We start from the raw sequence: 16046 nt of genomic DNA on the forward strand, positions 1-16046 counted from the left end.
TGAGTGAATAAAGGCAAATTTATCTTTCGGTGTAGTGTATTGAGCATAGATTGTTGTGGGGTAGACAAATGTACTTAACTGGAACTGTCATCAGGCATTAGTAGATGCTATTATTGTAGTTCATTCCTTCTGGATTGTAGTTTGAATCTTGTTGTAAGTTAGTGAGACTTCCCTGAGGGTTGTAGCCTTCCAGGTTATTGTATCTTGAGTAGTGAGCTCTAGGTAGTGTGCCTGAATGTAGGTGCATTCCCCATTGTAATATTTTCACATACTACTACAGGGTATCATCGTATTGTGGGTAGGTTCCCACTATGGGTTTTTCCCTTAATTGGGTTTTCCTGTCAAAATATTGGTGTTGTGTGTTGTGCTGTCAATTTGTTTATCTTTGTTGTTATTGCAGTTTATCAGATTTTTTTAAAGGTTAAGTTTGATAATCCGATGAAAACTGATTCACCCCCCCTCTCAGTTTTCCTTCATTGTTCTTGCCAACACATACAACATGCATCTACTAGATAAAGAGTATAAAAACATGATTTAATCGGTAGAATATTAAGCATATATTGCTAAAGTTATGCCAGAATCTCAAAGATGCACAAAAACCTATCAATGCACACCGAATAAGGTAATCATAAAGGCTGCAAGCACAGTTCGATTATCCTATTCCAAAAATACAATAACAGATTAGAGGCCAAATTCCTGCCGAGAAAACTTGTCTATATCTTCCTTAGTAAACTAAAGTTCAGGACCCCTTTTACAATGCACCCTCAGGCTTTTATGGTGAAAATATCATTGATTTGAAATGACAATTTCAGCCAAACAGGCTTCTGCATGTCAGAGTCACTGATGGACTCAATCTCTTGGAATCACTTGCAAAACCAAGATCAACCTTCTACATGAGAGAAACAAAGAGGATGAAATGTTGAAATATGGTGCAATAAAAGAATTGTATACACATAAAAATGGCTATGAGCGATTAAATAAATATTTTATATTTATTTAATAATTATTCTTCTATTAAATAGTTAATTTGAAAAGATTAATTTATTTAATTCATTTCATGTCTTTCTATTAATTAATTTAATTGAAATATTTTATTAATTAATTAATTTATCCTTTTATTCTAATCAATCAATTAAATATCTAATATGTAATGGTTATTCTTCTATGTCTCAAATATCAAATGATTTCTAAATTATTTAATTTTATTTTCCAACTCATCTCCCATCTCCGCTTCATATTTCGTTTGCCAACTCATCCATCATGTGGCTAAATTAATTCAACAAAATTAAAATAAATAAACATTTATTAGCCACTTATCTCCAACTTCCAAAATAAATAAAATATTGTGTACGTACACATATTTCCTAACCTTCTTCTAAATTCTCTCCAACATCCCTACATCTTAGGAAGGAATTGAGTCCACTTGTCCTCTCATGCCTAAATCTTCTCCAACCATCCCTAGATTTCCCCAGCCAGCAACCCAGTCAAGGTGAGATGAGTGACACTTGTCTTCTCCTTCCCCCTTTCTCTCAACCTTCACCTTTTCTCACAACCATCCAAATCTGTAGATTTGATCATGACCGTTGATCTAGGCCACATCATCTTATCCTCTCAAAGTCTATAAATGTGGGAGTTTGAGTTGAGGAAGAGTTAGTATTCAAGTTAACAATTTGTGAAAACTTATACATCCATGAATTTTTAATCTTGAAGCAAATAGCATAATCATTTAGCATTTCTCATTTAGCATAATCATTTGCATTCCATATCATAGTATCATTTATTAGTCCATTCTTCATATGCCATCTTGGAAGCTACCAGTGCTTGTCCGAGAGCACATCATCTGCAACCAGGAACAATGGAGTTAGGATACAATGAGACTTAAATCATGAAGGTAAAAAAAGTGTTTTTATTTTAATATTCATTTCATGTAGTTTCATTGGTTGAGTTTGGATTTCCTGTAACATTTCCTTTGTATTTTGTGAAACTAATATGTTACAGGTAGTATTCTGATGATGAAATTCAAGTCGACACATTTTGGCACCCATCGTGGGGCTGGAGCCTTGCATATAGCTTTCTAATATCCTATCTAGTTCTCGCAAAAATAAATTTAACGCATTTGTAATCTAGATTCATGTCTGTGTGAGTTCTGACAACACTTTTATTTAATAGGTTAGCGCTTTTGTCTTGCAGGTTAGCATATTTGGTATTTAAGTTAGCGCATTTGTCTGCAAATAAACACATTTAATCCTTAGAGCAGCGCTTTTGTCCTACAGGTTACCGCATGTGTTTGGTTAGCACTTTTGTCAGTGATTTCTCACTTCTTAGTCCACATAGCAGTGCTTTTGTATCGCAGGTTCACGCTTTTGTCCTCTAGGTTAGGGCTTTTGAGGTGAAAGACAACACATTTTTTAGGACAACACTTTTATTTACAACTAATAAACTTTTCCTGCAGGTCCGAATGTCCAAGAATTAAATTTTTCAAACTACTGACATATCTATGTGTAGGATTGTTTTTAAGCAAATTTCATGCATTTTCTCACATAGTTAATTAAGATTTTATTTTAGAAAGTAACACATCATATCTTTCTCATTTAGCTTAACTAAGGGAATAAATTGACAACATGCAACTTGCATTTTGAGTGACTTCTTTAATGTAGTTGCACATAGACTTTAGGAGGCTAAAATAAACTTGTGTTTTTCGTGCTTGATGAAGTAGAAGGTAAGTATGCTCTCACCCTCATACGGTGATCAGAAAACCAAACCTACTTTCTTTTATGTGTAACCTTTAGAGGGTCTTCCTTGAGGGGGCCAGTGATAGGGGAACGATTCAAAGTGGAAACAGGCTAATAGGGAGTCCTTCCGATCCACTCTAAATAAATCATTTTTGTGACGAAAGTCACAAGCAACATATGCTGATAAGTTCATACCGACACTATGTTTCCCCATAAACCCTATGGAGCATAACCTCTATAAGCTGGGAACCTTCTGTATTTATAGAGCTGAAAGTGTAGCATGTATAGCCACATGACCAGAAGCCTTTACTAAAAACCACTTGTATTAGTTGCCAAAATCCTTCTAATTGTTGGCGCAAGAGGTCAGACCTTTGAAGCGGCTCACACACATACGGTTCTTAGTAGAGATATAAAGTTTCTCATGGAGAGTTTTCATAGAAACTGGTGCTTGGTTGCCCCAAAGAAGTGAGTGTCGAGGGTGGATCCAGTGGGGTCAAGCATCTAAATATCCACTTTGAATAGCGTAGCCTTAGGGGAAACCCCATGTGAGATTCAACAATTATTGTCTCAGTCTGCCATAAGATTTGTACTTGCTTATGCATTTTTTATTTTAAAACATCGTGTCTTCTATGTCTATAATATGCTCATAATGGTAAAAAATTGAAGAAAGTCATCATCCAAAAATGAGCAAAGATCCAACAACTTGCTGGAAAATTTGAAAAGAATCCTTGAAACATAGTCAGAGTAGCACTTTCAAGCAACAAAATAGCGCTTGTATCCCATAAGTTAACACTTTTGACCAAAAAAATCATATCAAACCAAAATTTCAAAATCAATATCAAAACACGTCTTGAGTAGAATTGTCTTTAAACTCTCACACATTTTCAAACTAGTTCGATAACTGGGTCACCAATCCAACATGTTATTTCCAAAAAGGTTTCCATAAGCATAAAACATTCAACAAGCTATTGATTCAAACATCTTAAGTGCAAAAATCAACATCATTATCAGTTTCTCATCAGGATATATCAAATCCTCTATCATGAAACTTGATCAATCCACCTTGTGTTCATTACCTTAGATATATCTTTCCTATTTTGAACCTAGGTTATATCAAAATCAGAATTGTGCTCACATTGGAATCAAGTAAACTTGTAAACTATCATATGCTTATATGACTTTTAAGTATCACCTTAAGAAAAGAAAACCCAATTATAAAGCTACTCAGAAAAGGATAAGATTATTGTATATCAATCACAAGATCTTATTAAAACATAGGACATTCCTACACTATTTTCGTCACTATTTACATGGCTGCAGGACAGAATTTGATGGAGAAATTTTGCAAGGACGTGCTTTTCAACAAAGAGACGCTTTATCACAACGAACAAACAATAGTGGTAAAATCAACAAAGCATACCTTCCTAAACTAATAATCACCTATTGAGTTGTCTTTAGAAAACTTCAAATTTTTTTGAAACAATCACATGCTAGTTTGGACTAGAGCTCAATACGAACAACTCAAAAAACAACAACAAATAAATGGAAGAAGAAGATAATTCAACGTTCCACACTTTTGGGTATATGTCTGTTGATTAAGAAGCGGTCAATAACACCAAGAGAGACCTTGAGCAAGATTTCAAATTTGATAGACTAATGGAAAAATTATTTGCAAAGCAAAAAGAAAAATATCTTTTGATGTTGACAAAATTAGGAGATAAATTGCCACAAGACTTTAACATAGAAGGCTTCAAACAAGATGCGGAAACAAGTAATAATCAAAACATAGATGATCCAAATAATGAATATATAAACAAAGAAAGTCGTGAAGAAACAAGAAAAGAACATGATGACACAAGAAGAGAGCGTAGTAATAGAAGAACTTACAAAGAGACAAGGAGAAACTGTATGGATAATCCATTGTTAAATCTCACTCAACAAATGCAAACTCTACAACAATAGATACAAGATATGCAGGATGGAACAAGCTCCAAGAAGTATTTACTGGAAGATATATGCCCGTATCCTTTTGATAAAAGTTTGAATATGATATCATTTCCATAGCATTGCGAGATTCCTAAATATGATAAATACGATGGGAAATATGATCCTCAAGATCACATTAGGGAGTTTTGTACTATGAGTATGGAATTTGCACATGATGAAACTTACCTAATGCGTCTATTCCCTAGGAGTTTAAATAGACAATCAATGGAATGGTTCTCCAGATTACCATCTAGAATCAAATATTTTGAAGAACTCGTGAATAGGTTTATTTCACAATACTCCTACAATGTAAGGAATGAGATAACAATGCTAGATTTATGCAATGTTAAACAAAAGAATGGTAAATCTTTTATGATCTTCTTGTAGCAATGGAAATGAATGTTTAATAGGTATCCAAGAGATGCACCTGATCAAGAAAAGATGGATATATTCATTGATAATCTTATCAATGAAATGAGTTATCGTCTAAAAATGCAATGTCCTCCTCCTTTCGCCAAGATGATTGAGAATGGTTTGAAAACAGAAGGCGCGATGGTAAAGAAAGGAGAGCTAAAGATTTACAATACTTCTTACAACAACAACAACAACAATCACAACAACAACAACAACAACAATGACAAACCCAAGTTCTAGTCAAAGAATAGGAATGCCATCAATGGAGGAAATCATGACAATAATGCTACGAGACAAGAACCAATCTTTAATCTATCGAGTCAAATACCAAGCAATAACAATCAAGAAAACAATAAATCCAAGTCTTCTCCAATCCTCGCAGGAAATTCACAAATATTGGAGAACCCTTGGAATCAACTTTAAAAATGCTTCTTGCAAACAAACTGATTATTTTACCAGACGTAAGAAGTTATGAACCACAAGTCAAACCTAATTGTTGGAACGACAATAATTTTTGCAATTACCATCGAAATAAAGGATACCAAACTAATGATTGTCAAATATTGAAACATCTTATCCAAGATTTAATTGACAATGGAACTATAACAGTGGATAGTCACAAGACAAACGAATCACACCTAGACTTCAAAACTCCACTTCCAAACTATGAAAAAGGTGAACAATATAAATCAAAAGATGACAAAGGCAAAGCCAAAGTGAGCTACACTTATACATATGATGATGTGGTAAATCTCATCATCGTTAAAGATAACACACCTTCAAAACCAATCAACGTTATTACGAGAAGCAAAGCGAAGGTCACATTTCCAGGTATAACAAATGAATCAACATCCATTTCATGACAATATAACTTAGTGGAACAATTGGAAAGAATACCTGCTCAAATATCAATTTTAGAGCTGCTCAAAGTTTAACCTATGCATAAGGAAATTTTGGAAAAAATATCTAACGGAAAAAATGGTTTCAAAAGACTTGGATGTGGATTAGTTCCAAAACATGGTGGGACACCTTATAGCCCCTCATTGCTTATTATTTTCTGAAAATAATGATGCACCCTTGCAACATCCTCATAATGCTCCCTTATATGTTGAAGTCACCATTAATAAAACTCATGTCAAACGCATACTCATAGATGGTGGAGTTGGCTTAAACATTTGTGCATTAAGTTTAATAAAGGCTCTAGGATATTCAGAACATGCAGTAGATCCAAAGAAGAAAATAAACATTAAGGCTTATGATGAAGAGGAGCGTTCTTCTAAAGGAACTGTGGTTTTACCAATCAAAATAGGACATGTGGAAAGGAATAATTATGTCAGGTTTTAGATTTGAATCTCTCTTATAACATTCTTCTGGGAAGGCCATGGATTCACAACATGCAAGCAGTTCCTTCTACATATTAACAATGTGTAAAGTTTCCTCATGAGGGACAAGAGGTCACTATAATTGCAGAATCAAGCCAATATTGCAATAATCTGAAGCCAACACAAGATACAAGAGTTCCCCATAACAGAGAATCAGTATATCCTACCAAATAAATTCAAGAAAAGTTATGGGAAACCTTTGAGAAAAAGCTCAAATTAAATGATGAAGGAATGGGAAAATATTCTTTGCATGATTTTCTACTTTCACCTAAATCATATGGAAAGCCTACAAATATCCAACCACGAATCTTAGAAAAATCAAAATAAATGTTTAATGGAGCATTTGTTAAAGCTGGAACACTTGCAGAAGAAACTGAAGACAAGGATATTCTTGGTTGGTTGTACAAAGATGAAAATGAAACTATAGCAATAGCTACAGAAGTCAATATTCCCATAGAGCAACATGGCAATGGTTATAAGATCATGCAAAAAATGGGATATGAAGGAAAATGACCAATTGGTAAGCGACATCAAGGTATTTTAGAACCTATTTGTCCACAGTCACAATCTAAAGAAGATAAATCAAGACTTGGATATCTAAAATCAAATCAAAAGGAACATAATTATCAACAGCCAAAGTGGAGAAAGAAATCAGTCCCTAAAGAAGAACAATGGCAAGAAAAGCTACATCAAGCAGCATAAATAGTAGCCAATAGGCAAAAACAAGAAGAACATGAGAAACAACAAGAATAACTTGCAATCAAAAGAGAAGAAGAATCTTGTAAACAAGAGATCCATTATTCTAATATAACCAACAAAAGCAATAAACATTGGCACACCAAAGGATCCCAAGATACTTCATTCTGTTGCATCATTATCAGATGAAGAGAGGAAAGAATGCATAAAATTCTTCAGACAAAGATAGATAAATTTTGCTTGGTCCTATGCAGACATGCCAGGACTAAATCCAGATCTTATCATGCATCATCTCAATGTGGATCTAAAAGAAAAACCAGTTAAACAAAAAATAAGGAAGATGCATCCACACATCGCTCTCCTTGTAAAAGCTGAGCTAAAGAAACTATTATATGTGGATTTCATAAGACCTATTGCCTATCCAGAATGGGTTTCAAGCATTGTTCTAGTGTCAAAGCTAGATAAAAGCATAAGATTCTACACCGATTTCAGAGATTTGAACAAGGCATGTCCCAAAGATGATTTCCCACTACCTAACATTGATATAATTGTGGATTTATCAACATGACATGAGATGTTTTCATTAATTGATGGATTCTCAGGATACAATCAAATAAGAATTGCCCCTAAAGATCAAGAAAAGACAACATTCATCTGTGCATGGGGTACTTATTGCTATAATATTATGCCATTTAGGCTTAAGAGCACATGAGCAACTTATCAAAGAGCTATGACAACAATTTTCCATGATATGATGCATACATTAATGGAAGATTATGTAGATGATATAATTGAAAAATCTCATACAAGAAAAGAACATTTGAACATCTTGGGCAAGATCTTTGATAGGCTTGAAAGATACTAGTTAAGATTAAATCTAAAGAAATGTGCATTTGGAGTAACCTCTGGAAAACTTCTTGGGTATATTATATCAGCTCATGGAATTGAAGTAGATCCAGAAAAGGTCAAAGCTATCATGGAAATGGAGTCACCTAGGAACATAAGTCAATTTTGTTCTTTACAAGGAAGATTGCAATCAATCAGAAGATTTGTCTCTCAATTAGTAGATATATGTCATCCATTCACTCATCTATTACATAAGCACGTTCCATTAAAATGGGATCAGAAGTGTGAAGAGGCTTTTATACAAATCAAAGAATATCTCATGAATCCTCCAATATTTGTATCACCAATCAAAGGGAAACCATTGTTACTTTATATCTCAGCGACAAATGTATCATTAGGAGCTCTCTTGGCACAACATGATGAAGACCGAAAAGAAAGAGAAGTGTATTACATTAGTAGAACACTTGTCGGCTATGAATTGAATTATATATCAATAGAGAAGACATGCCTAGTAGTGGTATTTGCAACTCAGAAGCTGCGACATTATATGTTGACTCATTCTATGAAACTGATAGCAAAAATATATCCACTAAAGTATTTGCTGAGCAAGTCAACTTTGATAGGCAAACTGGCAAAGTGGGTTATGGTGCTGAGTGAGTTTGATATAGAATATGTTAATCAAAAAGCTATCAAAGGACAGGTCATTGCTGATCAATTAGCTGAAGCACCTTTACAAGATGACATACCATTGCACATTGAATTTCCTAATGCAAACATTCTGACAATAAGTACAAAATTTTGGGAGTTGTACTTTGATGGTTCTTATACACAATATAGATCAAGCGTGAGAATTTTGTTCATCACACCTCAGGGACAAACAATTCCAAAATCATATAGACTACAATTTCCATACACAAACAATACTGTAGAATATGAAGCATTGACTATTGGTCTCAAAATGTCTATTGAATGGAATATCAAGGAATTACATGTCTATGGTGATTCACAACTTATCATCAACCAAATAAATGATGATTCTCAAACTAAGGATGACAAGCTCATGCCCTACAAATAGTTGGTAGAAGAGTTTAAAGAACACTTTGAAGAAGTATCATTAACTCAGATCCCAAGAAATGAGAATAAAGCAACAGATGCAATGGCTACAATAGCATCTCTCTTGTAGAATCAAGAGAATCAACAATGTTACGAATTCTTGGTGGAAGATATCTTAACCCCTACCATTCAATCCCAACATACCTACATGATTTGCCATATATCAGGAACTAGTCAATCCTTATACGACCAAACTTATCAGTACTTAAAAGAGAATATCCTTCCTGTTGACCTATCTCGTAATCAGAGAAGAAATTTTATCCGTCAGTCATCCCTCTATACTATTATTGCTGATACCTTATATAGGTGAGGTCTAGATAGCACTTTATTGAGATGTCTCAAACAAGAAGAATCTAAGAAAGTTCTTAACAAAGTTCACACAGGTATTTGTGGCCCACACACAAGTGGATTAACACTTGCTAAGAAACTTCTTCGTATGGGTTACTATTGGCCTACTATGGAGAGAGATTCATTCACATATGCCAAGAAATGCAAACAATTCTAGATCTATGGGAATCTCATTCATGCACCAACACAATAATTGTATCCTATGAGAGGATCATGGCCATTTTGTCAATGAGGCCTTGATTTTGTAGGTAAGATAAATCCTTCATCCTCTAATGGACATAAGTTCATTCTGACTGCTACTGAATATTTCACTAAATGGATTGAAGTAGTACCTTTGACAAAAGTGACATGAAAACAAATATCATCATTCATCTTGAATTATATAATCTGTCACTATGGAGTTCCTATGACCATTATCACTGATAATGGATGACCATTTAAGAATCAAGATGTGAAGGAACTATGTGAGCAATTCCATATCCAACATAGGTTTTCTACTCCATATTATCCATAAGGAAATGGTCAAGTTGAGGCATCAAACAAGACTATCTTGAAAATCTTGAAGAAAACAATCAATGAAGTTGGAAAAGATTGGCACATTCAGCTAAATCCTTCTCTTTGGGCATACCAAACCAACATCCACACACCAACGGGGGCAACTCCATATTGCTTAGTCTATGGATCAGAAGCCATATTACCAATATAAGTAGAGATACCTTCTCTACAAGTTTCCTTGAAAGGTCTTATATTAGAAGAAGAACAACGAGTCTCTAGACTTCAAGAGCTTGAGCTGATTTAGGAACGCCACCAAAATGCAACAAATCATTTGAAGGTATATCAACAATGAATGGAAAAAAGTTATAATAATAGAGTCAAGCCAAACATTTTTCAATTGGAGATATAGTTCTAAGGGATAATCCGAGAAATCAGCAAGATCGAGAAAATAAGGGTAAATTTGAACCAAATTGGTTAGGTCCTTTTGTTATAGTAGCAACATATGGCTCAGGAGCATACAATTTATCTACCCCTGAAGGTGATTGGTTTGATGAACCTATCAATTCTATCCATCTCAAGAAATTCTATGCTTGAGATATAAAGTCTGGGAAAAAATCAATAAAAAGCATATAAAGCCCTAAAGAAATCAGTAAAAATCGAAAGAGCAGAAAATCCCTAAAAATCATAAAATAGCAGAAAATAAGAAAAAAAATCAAAATCAAAATATGAAAAAATGCAATAAATTTAGATAGTGAAAACCTGGTAAACATGCGCTATCTAAAAAGTGAGTTCTTCCATCTAGGAGATCGCTTTGTGCATCTATCCACTCCATCATATCACATCTACCGCTTCCATCTATCTAGCTCATCCATTTTTTCATCTTTCGTATTGCTTTGAACCATTAGCAGGAAATATGCAGCTTACCAATAGTTATCAATCTTTGACATACTTAGCATGGTCATTATCTTAGATTTTATCCAAATCAATCAATCTACATTTGTATCCTGCCATGGTTTGAATCTTGATCAATTTGTACATCCATAATTAAGTTTTGTTTCCGCTGGGGGCAAAATCCTAATTCCTTTTGCTAAGGTGATCTTTTTAATCTTTGAAAATACAAAACATTCGGAAAACTTAGAAAAACCAAAAACATCTAGGATTTTGAAACAGATAATGAGCAACAAAACAACGAAGATCAAGGCCTTTTATAACAATTGAATCATGAAACTCAGGATACAAAGATTCAACTAGCAAGTAATAACCAATTTTCAATGATCATTCATCAAGATGATTATATCGGTTAATGAGCATGAGAACGTGTGAATGACATACAAGATTCAGTGTTTATATCTTAATTTTATTGCTAATAATGTACTCTATGCAACTCAAGGATGTCCATGACTAAAGAAGGTATGATGGGGCATGGTTATTTTCTTTTGATTGATGTCTGCGATTTATCTCTTATTAAGGTATGTACTTGTCTAAGGATATGATCGGCAAAAGATCAAGGAGGACATTCCGAGTCATGCATGAAAGGGGATGATCCTTGTCTGTTATGCAAGAAATACTCAAGTCAGCTTGATTCATTATATCAAGTTGCTTGTATTAACTTGCTATATCAAAATCCATGTAAGAAATACTTGGGTCAGCTTAAATCATTATATCAAGTTGCTTGTATTTTCTTACAACATTTTAAAAGCTCAATGATGAAATCAAGCACTGTTACAAGACAAGCATATGAAGAATGACAATATCATTTTAGATTAGCTCATTATTCATCTCCATTATAAGCATTCATTATCAGTTGAATTATAAGCATTTCATTTCATTCATAAATCAACAGTCATAAATAAAGATTGAGTATACTTGGACAAACAAAAACAATTTGCATTTGATCATTGTAAGTGCATTCATTTTTAGAATCATTTTAATTATCATCCATTTCATTTAGTTGCATTTGAATCATTGCATTAGTTTGCCTTCCATTAAGTGCATTTCATTTAAAATCATGTAGTATATCATCATTATTATTTGCATTATCATTGAAGTTTGTTAAGATCATTTAGTTGCATTTTTGCACTTAGATTCATAATCATTGGAAGCATTACATATAAAAATAAAAATTATTTCATGTAGATCAATTGCAATTACATCATCCTTTGCATTAAAAATGAAATAAAATCAATCATTCATTTGCATTCCCATATAGATCATTGCATTTGCATCCAAGGTCATTAAAATAAAAAAAATCAAAAGCATTCATCATTGCATCATATAGAACATCATCATCGTAAAAAGAAAAGAACATCATCCATGTAATCAATGCATATAGATCATCATCATATAAAGTAACATGCATAATAAACCAAAGATCATCATATAGAGTCCATGTTTGCATATAGATCATCATAAAACAATAAAAAGTCCAAGTATACAATGATATCAGATAAAAAATACAAGTGCCTCATCAATATAAATCAAGTCAAGGTTGTCCTGTGCCACTACCACCTGACTTTGTTCATCTCTATGGCTATGGGCGAGAAGATCCTCCAGATGCTTGTCTCACATGATCACCACTCCTCTGAGGAGGTCCCATGACTCCACCGCTGCTAGTATCTATCCTCACAGTGGTATGATAGCTACCTTCCCTCTGGCTCTCTGCGACTAAATCCTCATATAATCATCACTAGTGTGATGTCTCCTTCCTGACCTGAAATAGCGCTCTAACGGTATCAGCTGAGAGAGTTTTCGATCCAACTTTCTCAATGTGATCAAGGAGACCCCAAGTATCATGTTGTCTCCTAAAAACCATGTCTCTCTCTATCATGAGTGTCTGTACCTGTGCTCTAAGATACTCTATATGTGCTCTGAGACTATCCACAGTCTCCTGCTCTGGCACATGACCCTCAATCCCCTCATCTCCACCTCCCTGTCCACCTGCTGGCATCTCAGCCCGAGTAGCTCTCAAAACCCATCGTCTAATAATTGGAACATGATCCTTTGGATCCTCCTCCTCTCCACCATGAGCTGCAATAACCCTAAGGTCTGGCTGAATCTAACCAAAATCAATGCCTCTCTTGCAACCCCCATCTAGTCCATTAATCCTGCCTCCTCCTGTAGAGGGTAACCCTCTCACTAATCTCATACTTGCTCTACCAGTATCCCTCCCAATCCGTCCTACATCTCTCCCACCCATGGGAAGTGGTTTGCCAATCCTACCAACCGGTCCAAAAGGTCCTCCATGAACTCTCAATTGACCTCCTCTTCATTCGGGTCTCCTACCACCTCTGCCTCCATCTCCTCCCTCATCTCCATCACCTTTGGCCTCTTGAGCAACTCTAAGCTCTCATCTCTGTCTCCATCGACTCCTAATGATGGGATCATCTGAATCATCCTCCTCATCTCCTGAGATGGGAGGAGGATCTGTTGGATCAGTAATACGAGGAAACAGGTGTGAAAGCATGTATTGAGCATAATCTGCAGTCACCCCAAGATCTAGAATGTGTAATCTCGAATCATAAACCACCCTAGGAGTAACCATAAACTCTGTGTGTGCTATCTCAAAAGACAAAGATGATCCCCAATATTGCCTATCCTTGTACCATCATGCATATATCGTGACACCAGTAGGCATGTGTTGAATGATACCAAACTGTCTCAAAATATGACTAGTCAACTGCCGCTCAATAATGTATGAAGTTTGACCAATGAGATATCTACTATGCATAATATATGGTAATGCCCTTGCATCATCCATCCATGGCTCACAGTCGATATACGGTCTCCAAATAACACTATCTAGTGAATCCAGAATCGAACACCAATACTCCATCTTACCCAGCTTATGCTGAGTAAGGATACCTGCATATAAATAGACATATGGCTGCCTCTCACTGCAAACTCTATGATGAATAGGCCGAGTAATAGCAATGTGCTCCCAACACTAGATCTGTAAAAGTATGCATCTTGTTGACAGACTAGCACTCTCGTCGAAGACAACCTGATGAAGATCATGATACAAATGAGCAAGCATATAAACACCCCACTTATATCAAGTCTGATGCTGCATCATGCTCTGAAGAATCTCACCCAACCAACAACAAAACCTCAAGATCTCGTGTCTGGACAGATGATTCCGCCAATCAAACCTGCAAGAATCATTGGGAGAGTCTCGTAATACATGATCATATCCTCCCATCGGATCTCTCCTATAGAAATTCTCTCATAACCGAATACAGCTCTACAAGCCTCTGTCCCTCCATGATCCTGAAAATCATACTAGACTAACTCATGAGTTACAGGGATGTGAAGAATCCTGTACACATCCTCGAGCGTCACACTAATCTCACCAGTGGGCAGGTAGAAAGTGTTATGGTAGCTATGCCATCTCTCTTCTAAGGCAGTCAACAATCCCATATTATGGGTAATATCAGGCATGTATAACAAGTGGCGTAATCCACATGCATCTATGTGTCTAATCTCATCCTGTGTAAGCTCTAGTACTAAGTGGCACATGACCAGGAATTTCTCCCGACACTAAAGAACATCGAGTTTCTCCTGTTTAACAAGAGAATTTGATTTTTATCAATCGTCACTCATCTATCTATCAGATCAAAGAGATTGCTAATCTATCACATCAACAATTGGTACATCTTTTCAAATGAAGCAAATCAGGCTACCAAATCAACCTAAAACTATCAATCATGGTTTTCTATCAATCAAATGAGTTCAATCAAACTCTGCAATGCTCTTCACCAGACACTGAATCGGTTTCTTAGAGATAATCTATCAATTTATCAATTAAATCAAATCAAATCAATCAATCATTTATCCTATCAATCAACATTATCAAATTTCTATCAATCAAGACATCAATCGAATACCTATCAATCACAATTGCACATCACAATGCATCAATCATATCATCAAAATGAATTTTAACATGAACAACATCAGACAAATTCATCTGAAACAAAAGTGCTAATCTTTTTAACGAAAGCACTATTCTATTAAACACAGGTGCTGAAACACACATATGTGTGAACCTTTTTTTACAAAAAGCGCTAACCCTTGGAACAAAAGTGTGAAACAGTCAAATGCGCTACCCTTTTTAACATATGCGCAAACACTCAAAGCATAAGCGTCGACTTAACAAAGGCACTAACATTAATCATAAAGGCATGAACAAAACCAACAAATGCACCAAATCAATCAAAAGTGTTAACATCTAGTGCAAAAAGCTAACATGCAAAACAAAAGCATTAAAACATAAAGCCAAAAATTGAAAAAATTCAAAATAGCCTCACACGCATCGACCTGCAACAAAAATCGTATGACAAGTTGCAAAACATCTCGGGATAAGGTACATACCGGATAACCATAGTCAGGAGGTCACTGATATCTTCTAATGCACTCAAATCGATGGTTCTTGAACGAGATCACTATTTCACCACCTCACTAAAGACAATTCTCTTCACAAGCTGACAAGGATGTAAATGAAATTAAAATTATCTTTGGTTAAGTTTATATTTACCATTTGGAAAGGTAATTAATGCTTTTAAATGGGGGAATTTTATTTATTTTTCATAAATGAATTTAATTGAAGGACTTTTTCAATTATCGTGAGATCAATCGCTTATCCAAAAAATTTCAACAATTTCACGATCAATCTCCTGAGGGGGCACACAATCAGGATTTTTATCTCCATCAGACGCATTATCAAGACTTGATTTAATCTTTGAAACAATGTTGTCTTGACATCATTTCAAAGAGGGGCAAAATGTATACGCATAAAAATGACTATGAGTGATTAAATAAATATTTTATATTTATTTAATTATTATTCTTCTATTAAATAGTTAATTTGAAAAGATTAATTTATTAAATTCAATTCATGTCTTTCTATTAATTAATTTAATTGAAATATTTTATTAATTAATTCATTTATCCTTTTCTTCTAATCAATCAGTTAAATATCTAATATTTAATGGTTATTCTTCTATCCTATAGTCTCAAATATTAAATGATTTCTAAA

The 16046-nt window shown here is 34.7% G+C and overlaps 1 pseudogene; it reads right to left on the reverse strand.

Annotated features, from left to right (window-relative positions):
* Window positions 1–603: 603 nt before the first annotated feature.
* Window positions 604–16046, reverse strand: part of LOC131056691 (photosystem I P700 chlorophyll a apoprotein A1-like) — a 152510-nt pseudogene continuing 137067 nt past the window's right edge.

The sequence above is a fragment of the Cryptomeria japonica genome, chromosome 3 (assembly GCF_030272615.1).
Source record: "Cryptomeria japonica chromosome 3, Sugi_1.0, whole genome shotgun sequence".
In the NCBI taxonomy this organism is placed as follows: domain Eukaryota; kingdom Viridiplantae; phylum Streptophyta; class Pinopsida; order Cupressales; family Cupressaceae; genus Cryptomeria; species Cryptomeria japonica.